Source organism: Triticum aestivum, chromosome 2B, assembly GCF_018294505.1.
Source record: "Triticum aestivum cultivar Chinese Spring chromosome 2B, IWGSC CS RefSeq v2.1, whole genome shotgun sequence".
In the NCBI taxonomy this organism is placed as follows: Eukaryota; Viridiplantae; Streptophyta; class Magnoliopsida; order Poales; family Poaceae; genus Triticum; species Triticum aestivum.
The window spans coordinates 615,562,195-615,586,288 of record NC_057798.1 but is presented as its reverse complement, the minus strand read 5'-3'; positions in this window follow the sequence as shown (position 1 = coordinate 615,586,288).

The window sequence follows — 24,094 nt, the reverse complement described above, 5'->3', positions numbered from 1 at the left end:
GCTATGTTCCCTACAATGGTGTGTGAAGATCCTCTTGCAGATCCGGACACGGTTTACGTGTTCGATAATAATTTTGGAGTATTCGGAGGGAGGAACCCGCCTTGCAATGCCGAAGACAAGACTGCGCGCCGGACTCATCGTCATTGCAGCCTGGTTCAGGGGCTACTGAGGGAGTCCTCGATTAGGGGGTATCCAGGCAGCCGGACTATATACATCGTCCGGACTATTGAAGCGTGAAGATACAAGACTCAAGACTTCGGCCCATGTCCGGATGGGACTCTCCTTTGTGTGGAAGACAAGCTTGGTGATCCGGATATTATATTTCCTTCCTTGTAACCGACTCCATGTAAACCCTAGCTCTCTCCGGTGTCTATATAAACCGGAGAGGATGGTCCTTAGAAGACCGATCACAATTACAATCATACCATCATATTCTATCTCCTAGGGTTTAGCCTCTATGACCTCGTGGTAGGTCTACTCTTGTACTACACATATCTTCAATATTAATCAAGCAGGAAGTAGGGTTTTACCTCCATCAAGAGGGCCCAAACCTGGGTAAACATTGTGTCCCTTGCTTCCTGTTACCATCAGCCTAAGACGTACAGATCGGGACCCCCTACCCGAGATCCGCCGGTTTTGACACCGACATCGGGGGCGCCCCTCGGGCTACATTATCCCCAAGCAACTCGGGCCTGACCCAGCGGCATTTGCCTTTTTCTGCATCTATCTAAATGGATTTACTCCTTCATGCTTAACGTGCTCGACCTAATCACCTGCTCGATTCACACGTACCTTTGGAGCCGCTCGCTCTGGCACGACACTTGCTCATGGGTCCGTCCCTGCAACGCCGATAAATCTGAGCGATCGAGCTCTGGCCGCGGCAGCCCCGCAAGGTGCCACCTCACCAGGCCCTCAGTGCCTCAATCACTCCCTCGGAGCGACCAATGGTTGGCTGGCAACTGCAACAACAGACCTTGCTTTCTCTCGTGATTGGTACGCAGGATCCGCTCCAGGAGTAACGCTGGGCATGATGTGAGCCTCCTCTCCTTCTCTCTGGCACAATCCACTTGCACGTTAAAAGGGGGGCGTCTGAGCATCGCGACTCATGGGCTCTTACTGGCTCTCCAGCCCTCACCCCCTAGCCTTGACCCACGGCATCGCTACCTGTGATACCAGTGGCGGCTGAGCTCGCTCGAGGGCCGGGACCTGAGGACGTAGAGCATGAAGGAAAGTGTGGGGGAGAGGGAAGGAGCTCGCGAAGGCCTGACCTAGCAACACCTCAGCTGCCGCCACGCAGGCCCGGCACTTCACCGGAAACTACTCCGAACCGACAAGATAAGTCACACTAAAACTGATTTGACTCAGCGCTAAACCCTCGCCCACTGCAGCGCTGTAACGGCAATGTTGCCTATCTTTCTTACCCAGTAGAGGCTGCTTGAGCGCTACAGGGGACCTCCTGAGCATCGCGACTCAGGGTCTCTTACTGGACCTCGGGCCGCTCCCCTCCTGGCCTTGACCACGACATCGCGACCTGGCATACCAGCGACGACTGAAGCTTGCCTGGGGACCGGGACCTGTTAGCGTAGAGCACCAAGCCCTCGTGAGGAAAGAAAGGGGGAGCCAAGCCGGGACAGGACTAGCGTCTCATATCAATTCATAATAAGGATATATATTCACAAAAGACATCGCCTTCGCCTTACATACCCCAGTGGGGTGGTACTTCAATTCCTCGCAGGGAGCAAAAGATGATAATCCTAAGGAGCGTTAGCTACGCGCGCCTCTACGGGAGACGCCATCATCAACAGTGGGACATCAGGCGCCGGCACCAACCTCATCCAGATCAGAGGCGTCGACGGCCTGGTACAGCCGCCCCGCTCCGAGCGCCGACGCAAGCTCGGGGGCTCATAGCTGTCGTCGCTCGTCTCCGGAGTCGCGTAAAGCTCGGCGGAGTCGCTGGACCCTCTGGCACCTCCGCTGCTGCCTAAGGAGCCGCTGGGGAAGCGGTTGGCGGGCCTGGGCCCCGCCATGACGATGCCCCAGCCGCCTTTCTCGGGGCAACATTCCAGCCAACGTCCTTCCTCGCCGAAGACCTTGAAGAGCATTAAGGAGGCGCCATCGTATTCAAGGTGAATTACGAGGGCCCCCTCCGATCGACAGATCCGGGCGATCTCGCCCCAGCCCCGGCTCATGTAGACCTTGCCCGGAGCGATGACCTCGACCTCCGCTCCCTTCTTTGCCACTTCTCTTTGCGCTTGAGCGACCCCACTCAGTGCTCGGGGTGCGTGAGCTTCCTTGCCGTGCCAGAGGCGGCTGCTTTGGGGATCGATTTCAGAGTTCCTCCTCATGCGGCTGGGTTCCGAGAGCGGTGGCTGTATGTGGATGTCGGAGTGCCTAGCCCCTGCTCTCGCACCCAACTTCTCGCGCTGTCCCCAACTCGGGCTGGGGCCATGAGATGCTCACGAGCCCCCGGCTCGCCTTCGTCTGGGATCGCTTTGGGAACTTGAGAGCGCTCGATGTGACGGCGCCCAAGGTGGTGAAGGAGTTCCTTCAGAGCCGCATCGCCCATCTCCAGCGTCATTCCTGCCGGATGTGGGTCTTTGCGGGGCGTGAAGACCGTATGAGGCTCCAGAAGGAAGATCTGTGCCCTAAGTGCTGAGGAAGGTCCTTATGATTTTGACTGGCGATCCTTACCCAGGCAGCCTTCGGCAAGGGGCTGTCCTATTATATCTTTGCTCGGGCAGGGCCGACTTTGTGAAGCAGATGCCAGACTTTGATGAATGGGGGTCGCGCCCAGCCGGCCTCACGGGGCCTCGTGAGAACCCAGTTGCTATGGTTGCCCTCCTGGTTGCCCGCAGCGGTCCTTCCTGAAGTGGTGGAGCCGGGAGGCGAGGGCCGCCGGGGGCCGAGGGGCTGCTGTCGAGATAATGACGCCGCACGGAACTCCTGAGGTGGCATCTCCTGAAGCTTGCCCTGGAGCAGCTTCAGGCATGGAGTTGCGGCCTGCGGCTCCTCTGGCCGAGGCTCCCGAGGCCTCGGCCATCCTCCACGAGGCGGCGCCTGGCAGTGTGCTCCAGGCCGATACCTCCGGCACCGATCACCTTGGTGCCTCCTCCTCGCCGCAGACAGACCCTTGCGCCGAGTGCCTAGGCCGCTTCCGCGTAGACTTCGAGGCCCTTCAAAAGAGAAAGGAAGCCTTGGGGTGGTGATGATTACCCCTGCCGCCTATTGAAGCGCAGGAAGTACTTTGCCATTGATGAGTAAGTCTTCTCCTTTCTTGGTCCCTTACTTTCCCGTTGCTTCAGCTGATCATCGCCTTTCAGGGCCCTTCTGGCCAAGTTCATGGAGGCGGCTGAAGAGCCATCCCCTCAAGCTTCGCCCTCTCCACCGATTTTGAGCACCCCGAGCTCGAGTACCGCCCTTGCCGTGGTGCGGGTCGGAGAAGTGAGCCGTCCAGCGGAGCATCCTAATCATGCGCGCCTCATGCCCCTCCTTCACAAGTTCTCCTGGGGCATAGCCAGCCTGCCCCGAGCTCCTGCCTTGGTCGTGGACGGCGACTGGCTCAGGTCGATCTTGAATTCTTCCTTGGGGGACGAACCAACACTAGGTCGGGTCCCTGGCGGGGCATGCCCGGCCATCACGAGGGCGCTAGCCCCCAACCCCCTGCCCAGAGGGGGCGTGCCGACTCATGGCCCTCCGCATGTGCCAGGGGTGGAGGACGACGCAGAAGACGTGCTTAGGCGGGCCTGGGAGCGTAGCACCCTTCGCCGGGAGTTCCTTCAAAGGGCGGCGGACGCGGTGGACCAGCTCGGGGTGGAGCTTGCTGGCGAGGATGCACGCCTTGAGGCCGAAGGCCTGCGCCTCGCTGACAAGAGGCGCAAGCTGAAGGTGGCCGTCAGCCTTGCACGCCTCCAGCGTGACCTTGAGAACGTGAAGGCTGAGGCATCGCTGGCGGCCTCGCAGGAGGCCTGCTCCCAAGCCGCTGAGGAAGTTCGGGAGGCAGACCGACGGTGCTAGGCTGCAGAGGAGCGCGCATGGGAGCTCCAAGCCTAGAGCAACTCTCTAGAGCAGCAAGTGGAGCTGCGCCAGGCGGCCCTCGTGTCGTTGAAGGGGTCACCCAATGACGAGGCGGAGCTCCGGAGGCGTGAGGAGGCGCTGACATTGGAGGCCGCCGAGCGCAATCTTGACCTCGAGCGGTTGGAGACGAGGGAGCGCCTGGTGGCCCAGGCGGAGGATGAAGTCGACGCGCGGGAAGCCCAAGTCCAAGAGGAGGTTGACCGTCGTGTGGCGGAGGCTGGCTCGAATCTTGAGCGCGAGTACAGAGGAAGGTTGGAGCTGATCAGGGCCGAAGCAGAGGGTAGGACCACCGCCCATAGGCCAAGTTGAATGAAGTGACGCGGCGTGCGGACGCCTCCGGGGCCACCCTTGGCGCAGCACAGACGGAGCTGGCTTCTTCCCGCGTCGAGGTGCTCCTCCTCCAAAAGAGGGTTGATGGCCCCGAAGCCATTGCGCGTCAGAACGAGGATGAGATCCGCCAGCGGCAGACTTTGGAGCACGAGCATGGCCCCATGCTCCGAAGGCTCGGGGAAAGGGCCAACGCTGCCCTGGGCAACATCTGCGAGGTGACCGTCGTGGAGCCTCGCGTGGTCAACTATGCTGGCAATCGCCGGTTCTTCACAAACATGGTGACGCAGCTGGAGACCCGCTCTGACAGGGCTGACGGGCTTGTTGAGGAGAGGAGCTGAGTCCTACTTCGACGTGCTTACTCTCGCGTCTCGAGTTATCTTCAGGACAGGGACCCCCACTTTGATTTTGATGCCGCCATCGCACTGGTGCCTGTGGCCATCCGGGGCGACCTGGCGCAATGGGTGGAAGACAACGTGGACCCCCTTGTTAGGGCCTTCACCACTGATGACAACGGCGTGGTCATGGCTGCCGATGAAGGCAGTGTGGTGAATGATCCGGATGCTGATGACAGCGTCGGCGTGGGTGATGGTGATGCCAGTGACGACTCCGGAGGTGCCCCTGAAGATGCATTGGGGGATTTGTCTGATTGATCGCATGTCTCCTCTGTTGTTTACCATGCGCAAAAATAGTCGGGCTTGGCCATGAAGGTTGTAAGAGCATTTTGGGAGGGGGAGCCCCTCGTGTAAAGGTTTGTGGTTGGCGTCCTTGTAGACATAACGCCACATGCACGCTTATGCTGAGTCATTGGCCCTAGGATGGGATGGTTGACTTGTTTACCTTTGACCCGGGCGATTCCCGAGCGATCCTGTGGGGGTCGCAATGCCCCAAGTGTCTTCTGAGCGAACCCGTTGATCCTGCGGTGAGAACCTCCTGAGAGGGTGCGGCGATAGTGGTCCGGATCGTAGCTATGCTCGGCCCGGCCCGGCTCGTGAGGGGCTCGTGAGGGGAGGCAGCTGACGCTAACTTTGGACGCAAAGCCGAAACCAGAGCACGAGAGATTTCTTGAACGAGACTAAACACCCCTTCCCCGAACACACACAAGTCTCAAGCTCAAATCCAACTTAAATTCAAAACGAGGAAACTCGTCAACCAAGAGAAAGGCAAAAAAGCAAAAAAGCTGCGTCCGGCACCTACTCTAGTCTTTGACGTCTTCTCACCGGCACGGAGCTAATTGCTGCCACTGGGCGTGGGCGGGAGCCCCCGAGGCCCGAGGGCGGCTCTCCGGAGACTCCGAGGCCCGAGGGCGTCTCTTCCCCCTAGCCTGTGCCAAGGAACGAGCCATAGTATTCCTCCAGCGCGCGCCCTTGATCCACCATGTGGGGCACATAAGCTTCCAGGGCCGCCGCCCCGAATGCCTCGTTGTAGTGCCCCACGTGCCATGCAGTCTTGCTCGAAGTGCCAACTTGGGGGTGGTAGCGTGGCGGCCCGCCAGGGCCATGGGCTGCAGTGAATGTGTAGGACCTTGAAGTATGTCTAGAGGGGGGGGGGTGATTAGACTACTTGACCAATTAAAAACTTAAACTTTTCCCAATTTTAGGCTTTGGCACATTTTAACTATCTTTGAACAAGTCAAGCAATCTTCACGCAATTCAAGCAAGCATGCAAAGAGTATATAGGCAGCGGAAAGTAAAGCATGCAACTTGCAAGAATATAAAGGGAAGGGTTTGGAGAATTCAAACGCAATTGGAGACACGGATGTTTTTGTCGTGGTTCCAATAGGTGGTGCTATCGTACATCCACGTTGATGGAGACTTCAACCCACGAAGGGTAACGGTTGCGCGAGTCCACGGAGGGCTCCACCCACGAAGGGTCCACGAAGAAGCAACCTTGTCTATCCCACCATGGCCATCGCCCACGAAGGACTTGCCTCACTAGCGGTAGATCTTCACGAAGTAGGCGATCTCCTTGCCCTTACAAACTCCTTGGTTCAACTCCACAATCTTGTCGGAGGCTCCCAAGTGACACCTAGCCAATCTAGGAGACACCACTCTCCAAGAAGTAACGAATGGTGCCTTGATGATGAACTCCTTGCTCTTGTGCTTCAAATGATATTCTCCCCAACACTCAACTCTATTTCATAGGATTTGGATCTGGTGGAAAGAAGATTTGAGTGGAAAGCAACTTGGAGAAGGCTAGAGATCAAGATTCATATGGTACGAATGAAATATCTTGGTCTCAACACATGAGTAGGTGGTTCTCTCTCAGAACTGGTTAGTTGGAAGTGTAGGTTTGTTCTGATGGCTCTCTTCACGAATGAAGAGGAGGTGGAGGGGTATATATAGCCTCCACACAAAATCTAACCGTTACACACAATTTACCAAACTCGGTGAGACCGAATCATCAACCTCGGTCAGACCGATTTAGTAAACCTAGTGACCGTTAGGGTTTTTGGTGGGACTGACATGCAACTCGGTAGGACCGATATGGTTAGGGTTAGGGCATAACGTAATCTCGGTGAGACCGATTACACAAACTCGGTGAGACCGAATTTGGTAATTAGCTACCCAGAGTGTTGGTCAGGTAAACTCGGTGGGACCAATTCGCTCTTTCGGTGAGACCGAAAAGTTACGAAAGGGAAACAGAGAGTTTACATTCCAATCTCGGTGGGACCGATCGCTCACTTTGGTTAGTCCAAAATGTTACGAAAGGAAACAGAGAGATTACAATCCCATCTCGGTGAGACCGAGATCCCTATCGGTGAGACCGATTTGCCTAGGGTTTGTTGCAGTGGCTATGACATTTGAACTCGGTGGCGCCGGATAGAAAGAATCGGTAGGGCCGAGTTTGACTTTAGGTTTAGGTCATATGTGGATGTGAGAAAGTAGTGGAGGGTTTTGGAGCATATCACTAAGCACATGAAGCAAGAGGCTCATTAAGCAACACCTCATCCCTCCTTGATAGTATTGGCTTTTCCTATAGACTCAATGTGATCTTGGATCACTAAAATGTAAAATGAAGAGTCTTGAGCTTTTGAGCTTGAGCCAATCCTTTGTCCTTGATATTTTGAGGGATCCACTTTCATCATCCATGCCATGCCATTCATTGAGCTTTCCTGAAATAATAGTCTTGGAATAGCATTAGCTCAATGAGCTATATGTTGTTATGAATTACCAAAACCACCTAGGGATAGTTGCACTTTCAATCTCCCCCTTTTTGGTAATTGATGACAACATATAGATCAAAGCTTCGACAAATGATAATAAGATTGAAAAACATCGTCGCTTTGAGAAGTATGTGATAAGCAAGAGCTCCCCCTAAATTTGTGCATAGTTTAAGATTTGCTTTGGACTGCAAATGCACAAGGAATTAGGCTCATGGGTTACTCTTCCATGTCACATACATCTTGGTGGAGCGCTCAAAATAATAAAGATTGAATACATGCACTCATCACCAAGCAAAGTGAATGATCATATAAGGATAGGTAAGATAATATCATCAAACAAGCATAAGTGTAGCTTATGATCAAACACATGATCATCAATGTCTCACAGGTAATTGCATAGTATCTCAAGCAATCAAAAGCAAACAAAGTTTAACCGAGAAGACAAGAGAGAACAAAAGCAGCAAATCTCTCTCTCGAAGCCTATGATCTATACATTTTTCTCCCCCTTTGGCAACAAGTTACCAAAAAGTTCCTACAAAATGCATAGGACTATATCGTCTCTCAGGCTTGGTCTTCTGCTGGTGGCGTAGAGATGGCTCCTTGGACAAAGACTTCAGTTGATGTGGATGGAGCTGGAGGAGTTGGTGCTGGAGCTGGTTGCACTGGAGCTGTAGGAGCTGTAGCTGGTGCATATGATGTGGCTCTAGTGTCTGTCACAGGCACTGCAGCTGACCTCTGAGCTCTAGGCACTTTGGCAAATGCATCAGTGGTTGTCTTGCCCTTCCTCTCCTGCATGTCATCCTGAAGCTGCTCCACAACTGACTGAATCTCAGTTACTTTGACATCTAGATCATAGAATTTTTGTTCCATGATTATTTCCAGGCTCTCCTGGTTTTGAGTTAGGGTGGCCAACCCCTTCTCAATCCGCAGAGTTGATGCTATCAAGTAACCAAGCTGGTCCTGCTTGTTCTTCAAAAAGTACTCAGATGCCTCCTCTTGAGTTGGCATCTTGGCAGCCTTCTCTTTCCTTGCTTTCTCCTTCTTCTCTTGAGCTTGTACTGATGATGGTTCATTCTCATTCATTACATCTTGATTGTCCTCAAAGTCTGGATAGAGAGCAAAGTGTTCCTTATCCAACAGATATTTTCTTGTGCCCATCTTTGAGTTAATCAACTCCTGAATCTTTGGGGCATATCCACAACTCCTCTTTTGGTCTGCTGCTGTCCTCTTGATAGTTTCAACTATGAGGCTCATGACCTTGAATTTCTGTGGCACATCAAATATATGTAAGCAAGTTTATTGCATGCCCTCTAATCATGTTGTGGTCACCTGACTTGGGCAAAAGAGTGTGCCTTAGGATCTAGTTGATCGTTGGCAGCCCTGACAGAAGAAAATGAACTGATCCAAACTTGAAAGTCTCAAGTGCATCATCAGGGATCCCCTTGTACATCTGTGACATTGAGTTGTGATCCATTTTCTTCTTGGCATAGATATCCAAGTCATCTTCACTCTCCTTTGGGGCATTGATCAGATTGGCCCATTCCTCAATGGTTGACTGGTACCTTGTACCTTCAGACATCCAAACTATCCTCCCATCTGGATAGAAATGTGCTGTGGAGTAGAATTGCATAATGAGCTCATCATTCCAGTTGGTGAGCTTCTTCCCAACAAAATCTGCAACTCCACATGCAATGAAACTGTCTTGCACTCCAGGATAGTGTTCCTCATTTTCTTTCATGTAGGTCCAGTCGACCCACCTCATATCACACACTATGGGCTTCTTGTCCAACAAGATTGTCTCATAGAAGTCCTGCTGTTCCTTTGTATGGAACCTGTAATCAACAGCAGTCCTTCTCCTGGTGGCATATGGATCTGTCATTCTCCATAGCCTCAACCCTGAGTCTCTCCTGATCTTCATGTTCTCAGCCACAGGATGAGCATCATTGTGGTCTGGAATCTTGGTTTGAGCTTCCTTAAGATATGCCCTTCTTCATATTCCTCAGCATCAACTTCAGGCACTGGGGCCTTGTTCTTCTCAGCTGCTGGTATACTCCTGGTATTCCTCTTTGGTGCAATCTTGGGCTTGGGGGCAGCTTTGGGTGCTTCTTTGGGCTTTGATGTTGCAGCCCCTGACTTTATAGCATCACCCATTAGCTTTTGTGCCTTGGGTGCTGGTGCAGCAACCTCTTCTTCCTCTTCCATCATGGAAGGTTGACCAACAACTCTGGCCATGGTCTTTTGACCCTTTCCTTCCTTTTCTTTCCTTCTGCAGCTGGCTCTTTGGGATCAGGCTTTTCAGGTACTTGTGTTGATCCTCTGACCTTCAGCATAGGTGTCCTCTTGACAGGAACCTTCCTATTAAGTCCAGGCTTTGTGGTCTTTGCTGAGCCATACTCCTTTTTGAGCACTACCTTCTTGGTAGTAGCCTCATCTTCTTCTGCCATATAATCCTCATCCTCAGATTCTGAGGTTCTCTTCTTCCTTGTCCTGGTGGCAGCTTTAGGCAGATTAATTGGGGTGCTCCTGCTGCCATCATTTGAAGAACTTGAGGGACTAGTGCCCTCACTCATGTGAATCTGCTCTTCTGACTTGTTCTGACTATCACTTTGGTCTGACATGCTGCAAACTCTGACTGCTGACCCTGTGAATGGTTATAGATGAGGTAGAGTGGATGAGCATCACAAAATGCAGAGCTTTTTGCAAAAGAATGATTCAAAAAACTCAGTTTTAGTTTTCCACAGAAAGCATTTCGGATCAACCGATTTTCAAACTCGGTGATACCGAAACAGTTTTGGAACCTAAACTGGTGAACTCGGTAGGACCGAGTTACAGTTCGGTGGCACCGAGACTGCTAGGGTTTCACAAAGTTCTAAAATCGGTCACAACGATTTGTAATTCTCGGTCAGACTGAGACTTACTAGTGCAATGGCGTTAGCCAAATCGGTGGGACCGAGTTTTTCAACTCGGTGGGTCCGAGATGGTTTCGGCGGAAACCTAACCCTAAATTTTCAAATCGCATCTATTCTAAGGATTGTATTGACTAGATAGGAGTTTTCCAATCGTGGCAAGAATTATAATGAACACAATGTGCTAGGAATCAAATGAGGATAGCATTGTGATCGAGTCCATACCCTAGCTTGGCGATGAACTCGCTATGACGGCAACGGTGGAGACCAGCGACAGGAGGCGGCTGGCGACAAAGTCGACGATCCATAGACCTAGTAGGCAGTGCGAGCTATGCGTGGGCGAGGTGTTTCGGAGAAAGTTTTCCAAAATTTGCCTGTGTGAACATATAGCCCGACACTGTCGGTGTGACTGAGTGGAACAACTCGGTGGCACCGAGATGCATAACTGTATACAGTTACAGCAACTCGATGTGACCGAAAAGTTCAAACCGGTTGCACCGAGATTGAAAACCTAGATCGACTTAGTGATCTCGGTAGGACCGAAATGGAGGAATCGGTCAGACCGAAAATCACAAAGAAGTTTTGGAAGTTTAAGTATATGATGAATCGGGGACTCCGAGTGCTTCTCACACAGAGTGGTTCGAATCTGACTTGATCAAATTTTGTGATGTATCATGAATAGAGTTTGAGACGAGAAAAGCATAGATAGCTAGAGAAGGTTCTTAGGCATTCTTGTCCATCCACTTGGCCAAAGAAAAAGAAGCCAATCAATCAAAACAACAACTGGATGTCCTCGAATGAGTAAAATATGCATCCAGCATGCTCACACAATAAAATGACAAATGAAATATGTGACAAAGCATGCACAACCAATTCTAGCATCTATCAACCAATTGGCGATGACTAGGTCATCTATATATGAGTATATTGACTTAGGAGTCAAATGAGAACATTTGATCATAGGTCATACTCATCGTTTAAGCTCAAGTGGGGTTACCACTTTTACATAAAGCATTTATGTGTTCACATCATTAGAGTTGCTTTGACTCAATTCTTAGAGTTAAGCTCCCCCTAGATGTGAGATCCCCCCTTAGAGGGATAAACTAACCTTGGGTTTTGTCGATGATGACTTCATGTAGGTGTTGAAGATGTGGATGCTCAATGTTAATGTAGATCTTTTGGAGCAATCCTTTGGAGTGAGTTGCACTTTCAATACCTACACGGGTTAGTCCCACAAGGAACAAACAAGAATATCCACAGACATAGAGTGATGCACACACAAAATGATGTCCATGAAAACATTAGGTTACCTTGTCCCTTGCCTTACCAACATGAGGGTTTGTGACTCCTTGAACTAGTGCAAGATGTGGAAGTTGATTGCACTTGTCCTTGCCATAATGATATGAGTGAAAAATGTTGGCGGAGTCACCCTCAAGAACTCTCTAGTTCTTCTTCTTCGGGATCCACATCATCTTGATGGGAATCCTTGGTGTAGTAGTTGTGCTTGATGAAGTAGAACTTGACGTAGTCTTGGGAACCCACTTGACCAAGGCCTTAGGTGCTTCTTCAAATGCATCAATCTCCTCTTGAAGCTTGTCCTTGCCTTTGTTCTTGTGGTCTTGTGGTGGAAGATCATCTTGTGCTTGTGTTCCCTTGAAGGAAGTAGGATCATACTTCTCTTGTTGAGGAACAAACTTCGTCTTGGGGTATTGATCTTCTTCCCACTCAACTCCATTGGCATTGAACTTTCGTTCAAAACCAACACCTTGATTCTTCCGGTGCCTTCCTTGCTTGCGTACAATTTCCTCGAATTGCTTACTCCCGGCAAGGCTCTTGTATACACCTTTCTCTATAATTCCCTTCAATAAGCTATTTCTTGCTCAAGTGTAACTTGGCTAAGAGAATCATTAGTGGAATCAAGAGAACTACTAGAAGCAACAATATTGGATTTAGCATTGTTATTGTTACTACTAGAGGAAGAATCTTTCTTGTTCTTGTTACTAGACTTGACTTGAGGCATGTAAGTAGATAAGAGTAAACGCTTGGCAATATAAGAAGAACTTTTCTTACAGAGATCATCATTGATTGCTTTTAAGAACTCATGCTCTTGTTCAAGATTGAGCTTTTCAAAGCGTAACTTCTCATGAGCCCTTAAAAGTTATCGATGATTTTCGAAGATAGTTTCATGAGCTAACTTAAGAGTGTTTAGTTCTTTAGTTAAAAACTCAATCTTCTCCTTATCATTGTCATTCGTTTTATCTTGTTTAGCATGATTAATTGATGTTTCATCATAGTATTCATCACTAGAGTTGTCAATAAGTAAATCATCATCACCTAGCAAGTCATCTTCATCACTATTGAAATCAACATACTCGGGATGTGTTACCTTTGGACCTTTGGCCATGAAGCATCTTCCAATTCCTTCATTTGGTGGGTCAAATATGTCGTAGGAGTTGGTCGACACAAGTGCTAGACCGGCAACACCTTCATCTTGAGTATGTTCGGAGTCGGAGTGATAGCTTCTCTCGGAGTGATTGTCAGAGTCGGAACCGGATACCCATTCACCAACATGAGCTTGATGTGTTCGTTTTGTGTAGCTCTTTGATGACTTGTCCTTCCTTTCCGAATCCTTGCTTCTCCGGGAGGGTATTCGTTCATAACGATCATCTCTACTCCTTCTCTCTTTTGGTGGTAATTCTTCTCTTCTACTTCTTCTCTTAGGATAATCTTCTCTTCTTTTGTAGGATGCCGTACACTCATTGGAATAGTGTCCGTGTCTCCCACAATTGTAGCAATTGCGCTCTCGACTAGAAGATCTTTTGTCATTGTAGGACCTTGACTTAGAGCTTCTTTCTTTGCTTCTACTTTTGTAGAATTTGTTGAAATTCTTCACCATTAAGCTCAATTCTTCATTGAAGGTTTGTTTCTCACTTGATGATGTGGGGGCTTCACATGAGGCTTTGTAAGCACCACTTGACTTGTTGTGAAGTTCCTCTTTATCCTTGAGTGACATCTCATGAGCAACAATTCTACCAATGACTTCCGTTGGCTTGAGATTCTTGTAATTGGGCATCATTTGAATCAATGTGCACACGGTATCATATTTTCCATCCAATGCTCTTAGGATCTTCTTGATGATGAATCTGTCGGTCATCTCTTCACTTCCTAAGCCGGCAATCTCATTTGTGATAAGAGCAAGCCTAGAGTACATTTCAGCGACACCTTCACCATCCTTCATTTTGAACTTGTCAAGCTGACTTTGGAGCACATCCAACTTGGATTCCTTGACGGAGTCGGTACCTTCATGCATATCAATCAAAGTATTCCAAATTTCCTTTGCATTCTCAAGACGACTGATTTTGTTGAATTCTTCAGGGCATAAACCGTTGAAGAGGATATCACAAGCTTGAGCGTTGTATTGCAGCATCTTCAATTCATCTGCACTAGCTTCATGGTTCGGTTCTCTCCCATCAAAGAATTCACCTTGCAAACCAATACAAACAATAGCCCAAACGGCGGGGTTATGTCCGAGAATATGCATTTTCATCTTATGCTTCCAACTAGCAAAATTAGTGCCATCAAAGTAAGGACCTCTACGGTGATAATTTCCCTCGCTAGACGCCATACTCTTCTAGGTTGTCAAACCAAGGCTATGACCACCAAAAGCTATGGAAATCAAAGCAAATGGAGACCAAAGCTCTGATACCACTTGTAGGACCTTGAAGTATGTCTAGAGGGGGGGGGAGTGATTAGACTACTTGACCAATTAAAAACTTAACCTTTTCCCAATTTTAGGCTTTGGCAGATTTTAGCTATCTTTGAACAAGTCAAGCAATCTTCACGCAATTCAAGCAAGCATGCAAAGAGTATATATAGGCAGCGGAAATTAAAGCATGCAACTTGCAAGAAAGTAAAGGGAAGGGTTTGGAGAATTCAAACGCAATTGGAGACACGGATGTTTTTGGCGTGGTTCCGATAGGTGGTGCTATCGTACATCCACGTTGATGGAGACTTCAACCCACGAAGGGTAACGGTTGCGCGAGTCCACGGAGGGCTCCACCCACGAAGGGTCCACGAAGAAGCAACCTTGTCTATCCCACCATGGCCATCGCCCACGAAGGACTTGCCTCACTAGCGGTAGATCTTCACGAAGTAGGCGATCTCCTTGCCCTTACAAACTCCTTGGTTCAACTCCACAATCTTGTCGGAGGCTCCCAAGTGACACCTAGCCAATCTAGGAGACACCACTCTCCAAGAAGTAACAAATGGTGCGTTGATGATGAACTCCTTGCTCTTGTGCTTCAAATGATAGTCTCCCCAACACTCAACTCTCTCTCATAGGATTTGGATCTGGTGGAAAGAAGATTTGAGTGGAAAGCAACTTGGGGAAGGCTAGAGATCAAGATTCATATGGTAGGAATGGAATATCTTGGCCTCAACACATGAGTAGGTGGTTCTCTCTCAGAACTGGTAAGTTGGAAGTGTAGGTTTGTTCTGATGGCTCTCTCCACGAATGAAGAGGAGGTGGAGGGGTATATATAGCCTCCACACAAAATCTAACCGTTACACACAATTTACCAAACTCGGTGGGACCGAATCATCAAACTCGGTCGGACCGATTTAGTAAACCTAGTGACCGTTAGGGTTTTCGGTGGGACTGACATGCAACTCGGTAGGACCGATATGGTTAGGGTTAGGGCATAACGTAATCTCGGTGAGACCGATTACACAAACTCGGTGAGACCGAATTTGGTAATTAGCTAACCAGAGAGTTGGTCAGGTAAACTCGGTGGGACCGATTCGCTCTTTCGGTGAGACCGAAAAGTTACGAAAGGGAAACAGAGAGTTTACATTGCAATCTCGGTGGGACCGATCGCTCACTTCGGTTAGACCGAAACGTTACGAAGGGAAACAGAGAGATTACAATCCCATCTCGGTGAGACCGAGATCCCTATCGGTGAGACCGATTTGCCTAGGGTTTGTGGCAGTGGCTATGACAGTTGAACTCGGTGGCGCCGGATAGAAAGAATTAGTAGGGCCGGGTTTCACTTTAGGTTTAGGTCATATGTGGATGTGAGAAAGTAGTGGAGGGTTTTGGAGCATATCACTAAGCACATGAAGCAAGAGGCTCATTAAGCAACACCTCATCCCTCCTTGATAGTATTGGCTTTTCCTATAGACTCAATGTGATCTTGGATCACTAAAATGTAAAATGAAGAGTCTTGAGCTTTTGAGCTTGAGCCAATCCTTTGTCCTTGATATCTTGAGGGATCCACTTTCATCATCCATGCCATGCCACTCATTGAGCTTTCCTGAAATAATAGTCTTGGAATATCATTAGCTTAATGAGCTATATGTTGTTATGAATTACCAAAACCACCTAGGGATAGTTGCACTTTCAGAATGCATCTTCGCTGGTCGAAGGCGGAGCCGGCACTGCTGGTCGCCCGGTGCTGACGGCCAGGTTAGTGCTAGGGAGGCCTTGGAATCCGCTCGGAGCTGTGTGGGCGCGTATGGGGCCTCCGTACGGTCCACCCTGGACCTGGGGTGGCAGCTGAGCGCAGAAAGGATGAGCCCCCGAGGCCGCGGAGCCCAGAAGCTCTGCCACCCACTCCAGGAGCATGTCGTGGCCGCCCTCCAGCAGCCTGCATCATAGTAGTTCTCGGGCCACCGTGAGCGCGGCCCTTGAATTCGCCTGCTCCCGTCGGGTGTACGGCGTTGTGGCTGCGGTGTGGCTTGAAGCCCTCGCCGCTGACCGCACCTGCCGCAGCGTCAGAGCAGGCGGTGCCTGGCCGCGTCGCCCGTGGCCCACAGCGCCCTACGGAGCACGCGCTGCCTGGGGTGCAAGATTGACGTCGCCCTCGGGGGGCGGCTCGGTGCGGGCGGGCCAGGCCGCCCAGGGGTCGGGGTTTCCCGTAGGGTCGCCGGACATGAGGATGACGACGCGACGGAACGCGAGGCGGAGGAAGAAGGATTCCGGTGCACCGCTACCTAGTGAGCCAAATGTCGGATTTTGGGTTCCGGCAGACCCATAAGGTTTGAACTCTGGGGTGCGCGCGGAGAGCACTCTTCTACCAAACTCATGTCTCGTCGCCTCGCAAAGGATCTAGTCTACACGAAGAACAACACAAGGGACGCAAGGTTTATACTGGTTTAGGCCACCATGGTGGTGTAATACCCTACTCCAGTGTGTGGTGTGTGGATTGCCTCGGGGGCTGATGATTAACAATACAAAGGAAGATCAGCCTCGCGAGGGGTGTTCTTTTGGGTGGATCTGATGATGCTCTCTACTGCGATGGCTAGCCCTGTTTATAGAGCGAGGCCCTGGTCCTCTTCCCAAATATTGAGCAGGAAGGGCGCCAACAATTGGCCATTTTGAAGGGGAACATCTAGTACACTTATCCTGACTAAAGTTGGTCCTCGCCTGCCAAAGACTCCGACGATGACGCCTTCCTGGGCTCCATGATGACCTCCATCCTGCCGTTCTGCTGGTCTTGGTCTTTTTGCACCGAAATGGTAGTCTTTGCTTGATACCTTAGCCTGCGCTTGCCCCCTTTGCACCAAAGAGGAAAGGGTCCCAACAGCCTGCGGCCTTCGGCGCTGCGTGGCGGTTGATTGGACGTGGGCGTCCCCGCTTCCCCACGCCCCTCATTACGCGCCCGGCTAGGAGGACCCGTGGTTGCACACGGTCATTCCCTTTTTCGCCGTTCGCGCGTCTCCTGTTCTTCCTCCCCTTGAGCTCCAACCTCTGCTTCCAATCCAATCTCGAACTCTTCCCCTTCCTGTCGCCATGGTGCCAACGAAGAAGGAGAGGGGGAAGAAACCCGTGCCTTCGCCCCGCTCGCCACCGTCGCCGGCTCCTGCCGTCGACCGGTCGATCATACTCAATCCCGAAGCTTTGGACAAGGTCAGCTCTGCCCTCGCCACGATCTTCAACGAGTGCGGGAGGACGATGGTCTGGCCCGCATCTCACTCCTCCTTCGACGGGGTAGTTACCGAGGTCCGATTCTTCGCTGATGCCCTGTGGGCGGGTCTGGTTCCCCCCTTTTCTAATTTCTTCAATGTTGTGCTCTCCCATTATCAGATCCATATGATGCACTTGGGTCCCAAGTCCATTACTCTCCTTGCCGTTTTCACCTTTGTTTGCGAGGCCATGGTGGGCATTCCTCCTTCCATTGCCCTTCTGCGCCACTTCTTCTCTTTGCGCTTGAGCGACCCCACTCAATGCTCGGGGTGCGTGAGCTTCCTTGCCGTGCTAGAGGTGGCTGCCTCGGGGATCTATTTCAGACTTCCTCCTCGTGCGACTGGGTTCCGAGAGCGGTGACTGTATGTGGATCTCGGAGTGCCCAACCCCCCTGCTCTCGCACCCAACCTCGCCCGCTGTCCCCAACTCGGGCTGGGGCCATGAGATGCTCACGAGCCCCCGGCTCGCCTTCGTATGGCGTCACTTCGGGAACTTGAGGGCACTTGATGTGATGGCGCCCAAGGTGGTGAAGGAGTTCCTTCAGAGCCGCATTGCCCCTCTCCAGCGTCATTCCCACCGGATGTGGCCCTTTGCGGGGCGTGAAGACCGTATGAGGCTCCAGAAGGAAGATTTGGCGCCCGAAGTGCTGAGGAAGGTCCTTATGATTCTGACTGGCGATCCTTCCCTAGGCAGCCTTCGGCAAGGGGCCATCCGGCGTGATCAGCTCCAGCCTTCCTCCGTACTCGCGCTCAAGATTCGAGCGAGCCTCCACCACGCGACGGTCAACCTCCTCTTGGACTCGGGCATGCCGCGTGGCGACTTCATCCTCCGCCTGGGCCACTAGGCGCTCCCTCGTCTCCAACCGCTCGAGGTCAAGATTGCGCTCGGTGGCCTCCAACGTCAGCGCCTCCTCGCGTTTCCGGAGCTCCGCCTCGTCATTGGGTGACCCCTTCAACAACACGAGGGCCGCCTGGCGCAGCTCCACTTGCTGCTCTAGAGAGTTGCTCCAGGCTTGGAGCTCCCACGAGCGCTCCTCTGCAGCCTGGCGCCGTCGGTCTGCCTCCCGAGCTTCCTCGACGGCTTGGTAGTAGGCCTCCCGCGAGGCCGCCAGCGACGCCTCAGCCTTCGCGTTCTCAAGGTCACTCTGGAGGCGCGTAAGGCTGACGGCCACCTTCAGATTGCGCCTCTCGTCAGCGAGGCGCAGGCCTTCAGCCTCAAGGCATGCATCCTCACCAGCAAGCTCCACCCCGAGCTGGTCCACCGCGTCCGCCGCCTTTGAAGGAACTCTCGGCGAAGGGCTCTACGCTCCCGGGCCCACCTAAGCGCGTCTTCCACGTCGTCCTCCACCCCTGGCGCATGCAGAGGGCCATGAGCCGGCACGCCACCTCTGGGCAGGGGGCTGGGGGCTGGCGCCCTCGTGATGGCTGGGCATGCCCAGCCAGGGACCTGACTTGGTGCTGGTTCATCCCCCAAGGAAGAATTCAAGATCGACCTCAGCCAGTCGCCATCCACGACCAAGGGAGGAAGAATCTGACATTTGGCATGTTTGCTGTCGATCAAGCAAAGACATGTGCACATCTTCGCGGGGTCAACCTGGCGCGCCAAATGTCGGATTTCAGGTTCCGGCAGACCCTTAAGGTTCAAACTCTGGGGGGCGTGTGGAGATCACTCTTCTACCAAACTCACGTCTCGTCGCCTCGCAAAGGAACTAGGCTACACGAAGAATAACACAAGGGACGCAAGGTTTATACTGGTTTAGGCCACCATGGTGGTGTAATACCCTACTCCAGTGTGTGGTGTGTGGATTGCCTCGGGTGCTGATGATGAACAATACAAAGGAAGAATAGCCTCATGAGGGGTGTTCTTTTTGGGTGGATCTGATGATGCTCTCTACTACGATGGCTTGCCCTATTTATAGAACGAGGCCCTGGTCCTCTTCCCAAATATTGAGCGGGAAGGGCGCCAACAATTGGCCATTTTGAAGGGGAACATCTAGTACACTTATCCTGACTAAAGTTGGTCCTCGCCTACCAAAGACTCTAACGATGACGCCTTCCTGGGCTCCACGATGACCTCCATCCTGCCGTTCTGCTCGTCTTGGTCTTGTTGCACCGAAACGGTAGCATATCCTTGATACCTTGGCCTACGCTTGCCCCCTTTGCACCAAAGAGGAAATAAGGACACTGCACAGGACGGCGCCCGCCTGGCTTCGGTCGTCATGGCTTGCGTCACGGGCACCTCGTGTGGTACCCCGCCTTGACCTCTCAGCCTCCTCACGAGCTAGCCTGACGAGGCTGCGCTTGAGGAAGCTTCCTGTCGTCCGCCCCACGAGGCTTGGCCCCTCGCGAGGGTCTTGAGCTTGTGTTGACAAAGGTGGGCCGTTGTCGGTGTCAAAACCGGCGGATCTCGGGTAGGGGGTCCCGAATTGTGTGTCTAGGTGGATGGTAACAGGAGACGAGGGACATGATATTTTTACCCAGGTTCGGGCCCTCTTGATGGAGGTAAAACCCTACATCCTGCTTGATTAATATTGATGATGTGGGTTACAAGAGTAGATCTACCACGAGATCAAGGAGGCTAAACCCTAGAAGCTAGCCTATGGTATGATTGTTGTTCGTCCTATGGACTAAAGCCATCCGGTTTATATAGACACCGGAGAGGGCTAGGGTTACACAGAGTCGGTTACAATGGTAGGAGATCTACATATCCATATTGCCAAGCTTGAATTCCACGCCAAGGAAAGTCCCATTCGGACACGGGACGAAGTATTCAATCTTGTATCTTCATAGTCTTGGAGTCCGGCCGATGATGATAGTTCGGCTATCCGGACACCCCCTAGTCCGGGACTCCCTCAGTAGCCCGTGAACCAAGCTTCAATGACGACGAGTCTGGCGCGCATATTGTCTTCGACATTGCAAGGCAGGTTCCTCGTCTGAATAATTTATAGAAGATTGTGAACACCAGGATAGTGTCCGGCTCTGCAAAATAAATTCCACATACAACCATAGAGAGAATAATATTACACAAGTTCAATCTGCTGACGTATTTTGTGGCGTAACATCACACCACCACCAAGCCATTTTTATTGTTCCATCTCAGTGCGTTTAGCGAGGCGGTTTCCTTGGCACGTCTTGTCGAAGCAGAGATCGTGTTCCCCTTATTCCAGGATCCCCGTCAATACGGACGTGGGTAACCCAACCGCGCCATCAATCGCGACGCTTGGGGGATAAGCGAGTTTTACCAGGCCGGTGGGGACGCGTGTTTCTGTCCGCCCATATAAGGGGATAAAGATCCAACCTTTTTACCTGCACCTTCTTCCTCCTTGGCTTATCCATCTCTGCAAACTCGAGCTCTAGCACCCAAGTCCGCACATCTCACCTCAACCTTCTCCAAACATTTCCGGAGCGGGAGGCAAGTGGATGGCCTCCTCCGTCACGGAGGGGCATATCCAAAAGCTGCGCAGCGCCAGATACTTGTCCAGCGACATCGCGCATCGGCTCCCCGACGAGGGAGAGCTCATCCCCACCCCTAGGCCCCATGAGAGGGTGGTATTCCTTCCCCATTTCCTCCGCGGACTAGGCTTCCCACTTCATCCCTTTGTCCGGGGGCTCATGTTCTACTATGGCCTAGATTTCCATGATCTGGCCCCGAATTTTATCCTCAACATCTCCGCGTTTATCGTCGTGTGCGAGGCCTTCCTCTGCATCCAGCCCCACTTTGGCTTGTGGCTCAAGACCTTCAGTGTCAAGCCGAAGGTTGTGAAGGGCAGCCAAGCGGAATGCGGAGGCGCCATGGTGGGCAGGATGTCCCATGTTACGTGGCTGGAGGGTACTTTCGTGGAAACCATTAAGGGGTGGCAATCGGGGTGGTTCTACATCACCGAGCCGCGTGACCCTGATTGGGCAGCGGCCCCCGAATTCAGATCCGGCATCCCTACACGGCTCACCTCCTGGAAAGAGAGTGGCCGGATCTGGGGGGATTCGGAGGAGCTGACCGGACTCCAAGCCTATATCCAGAAGCTGGTGGACAAGAAGCTCAAGCTTGTCAACGTAGTCCAGGTCATGCTCATCCACCGGATTCTCCCGTGCCAACGATGGGGCTTCAATATGTGGGAGTTCGATCCGGCGCAGCACCAGACTTTGAATGGGCTCTTCGACACTACGTACGAAGAGGTCTGGAAGGTGCTATTCAAGGGCGCCAAGGCTACCGCATCCGCTATCGAAGATCACGGATTCAGCTCGCAGCGTCCAGCTGACGAGGTAAGTGATATTGTCCTTTACGGGACGCTTGTTATTCATAGTTTGACTCTATGCGGGATCTAAACTCCCTTTCCTTTGACAGGACTGGCTGAAGAAGGCCGCACAGGCTATCTGTCCGGCCCCATTACCAGAGGACCCAGCTGACGCCCGCCTAAGAAGGCCAAGAAGAAGGCCACGGGGACTCGGAAGAGTTTCCGTTTTCAGGTGCTATCGGACGATGAATCCAAGGCCGACTCCTCCCACCAAGGCGAGGAGGAGAAGAAGAAAGCCTCTCCCCCAGCGGGGGGAGGGAAGAAAAGGAAGGCCTCCCCAAAAAGGGAGGCCGAAGGGTCCAAGGGGGGAAAAACTCTTCCCCCGGACTGTTCCGCCAACACTAGTGACGACGACGAGGACTGGCCTCCAAGGGCCAAGCCTCTAGCGAGATCGTAAGTATCCGCACTCCCGAATAACTTCAAGGTTTTCGTTTTCCGCCACATTATGTCTTTCTAATGCCGCATACAACCCTGCAGTCCGCCTAAGGATGATCTCCCCACTTCGTCGAGCGGGTCCTTAGGGGCATCGGATATGGATTCTCTTCCGACTGCCTCCACCCCCCGTGATGCGGACGATGCCGAGGTGGGATCCCAGGAAGGGACCCACCAGGAGGAGAGGGCCCCAGAGGTGTCGCAGGACAACCTCCCGGACTTTGCACCGGACTCAGCCCCGGAACCCATAGTGGCTCCGGAGTCCGGCGGGCGACACCTTCGGAAGAAGGGCAAGACCGCGATGCCAGCTGCCTCCGTCCAACCGGAGGTGCCGGATAATTTGCTTGAGGCGCTCAACGGCGATTTCATCGAAGAGGAACACCGCACTGTTATGAGTGCGGTGATTCAGAAGGTTCAGCTCGCCAAGAGCGGGCTGACCGAAGCCTGCAGCAGCCTTCTAACAGGCTTCGAGGTAAGAATTTCAATATATGTAAAATGGTACCGCATAGACAGTAGCCCCTGATGCTCGGTTCGGTGTTCGGAAAGAAAAGCCGGACTGAGGATCTTTAGAAAGATAAACACAGGAGTCATGAAAATATGTCAATATGGGATTGCAGGCTGTGCTGCTGACCTCTGCCGCACTGACTATAGAGGTCAATACTTTGAAGGAAAACCACGAGCGGTCTGAGAACGAGCTCGGCCATGCCAAGAAGCAGCTCGAGGAAAAAGAAGGTGAGTAATACCTTATGAAAATTGTACCTTACAGAAAAGGATTTGGTTGCAAGAAAAATGACAAGGATAACTAGGGTACTGCAGGGGCCACTAACGAGGTGGCCACCCTGAAGGAGGTGGTGGCCGCGGCCGAACGCAATGCGGCTGCGGAGCGCACCGAGCAAGAGAAACAGGAGGCGCGGGTGGCGGAGGTACAACAAGAGCTCCAGGATCTCGTGAAGAAACACGAGAGCCTGGAGCGTGACTCGAAGACTCGAGAGTCTGAGCTTGCAACGGCTCTTGAGAGTGCCAAAGCCGCTAAGGCCGAAGCCTACAAGGCCCTCCAGGAGATAGAGGCGGTGAAGAAAATAGCAGCGGGTAAGGCATTTTTCATGCAAAGTAAGCATGTGAGTGTTAATTACCTGTCGCTTACCCGAATTCGGAGCTCTCCAGGAGCGTTCGCAGATCTTCCCCGCAGCGTGTCCAATGCTGCCGCATTCTACCGGGCCGAGGAGGGGAGCTCAACGGAGAAGGTCTTCTGGTCTCAGTATGCTGAGGCCGGACATCCGGTGCCCCTTAGCGACCAGCTGAAGCAGCTGGTCGAGCTCCACAAGGCGGCCGAACAGGCCATGAAGGGCCTCATAGTTCGGCTGTGGCCCAAGGAGGCTATGCCTGGGAGCTACTTCGGCCTGGTGCGGCGGCTGGTGGACGCGTGCCCGTGGGTTGAAGTTATCAAGCACTCCGCCTGTATCGAGGGTGCGCGTCGGGCCCTTGCCCACGCAAAGGTGCACTGGGGCAAGATGGATGCCCAGAAGCTTGTGACGGACCCACCACCAGATGGCAAGGAGTACCGTACACCCGAGATGTATTATAAGAGTGTGTTGAAGGGCGCCCACACTATTGCGGGTGAGTGCTCCAAAGATGTAATATTTGAGTAGACTCGCATTTTGTTATCCTGTGCGCTGAAAACTTGGTTCATATGCGCTAAGAAACGCTTGTTAATTTAAAATATTACCTTCTGTGCGGCTGTTTATCAAATCTGAGAGATGGCAAGTCGTCGGCTTCAGCCCCCATGCCACGAGTGCTGGGGTGTTCGGGATAAATTTGGGCACTCTTGTTCCCATATTTGGGTCCATCGAGGGAGGCGCTCAACACAAGGAACAAGGCAACCGGACTTATAATGCTTGAACACTCTCACTTAGCCATAGAATTCTATAATTTTA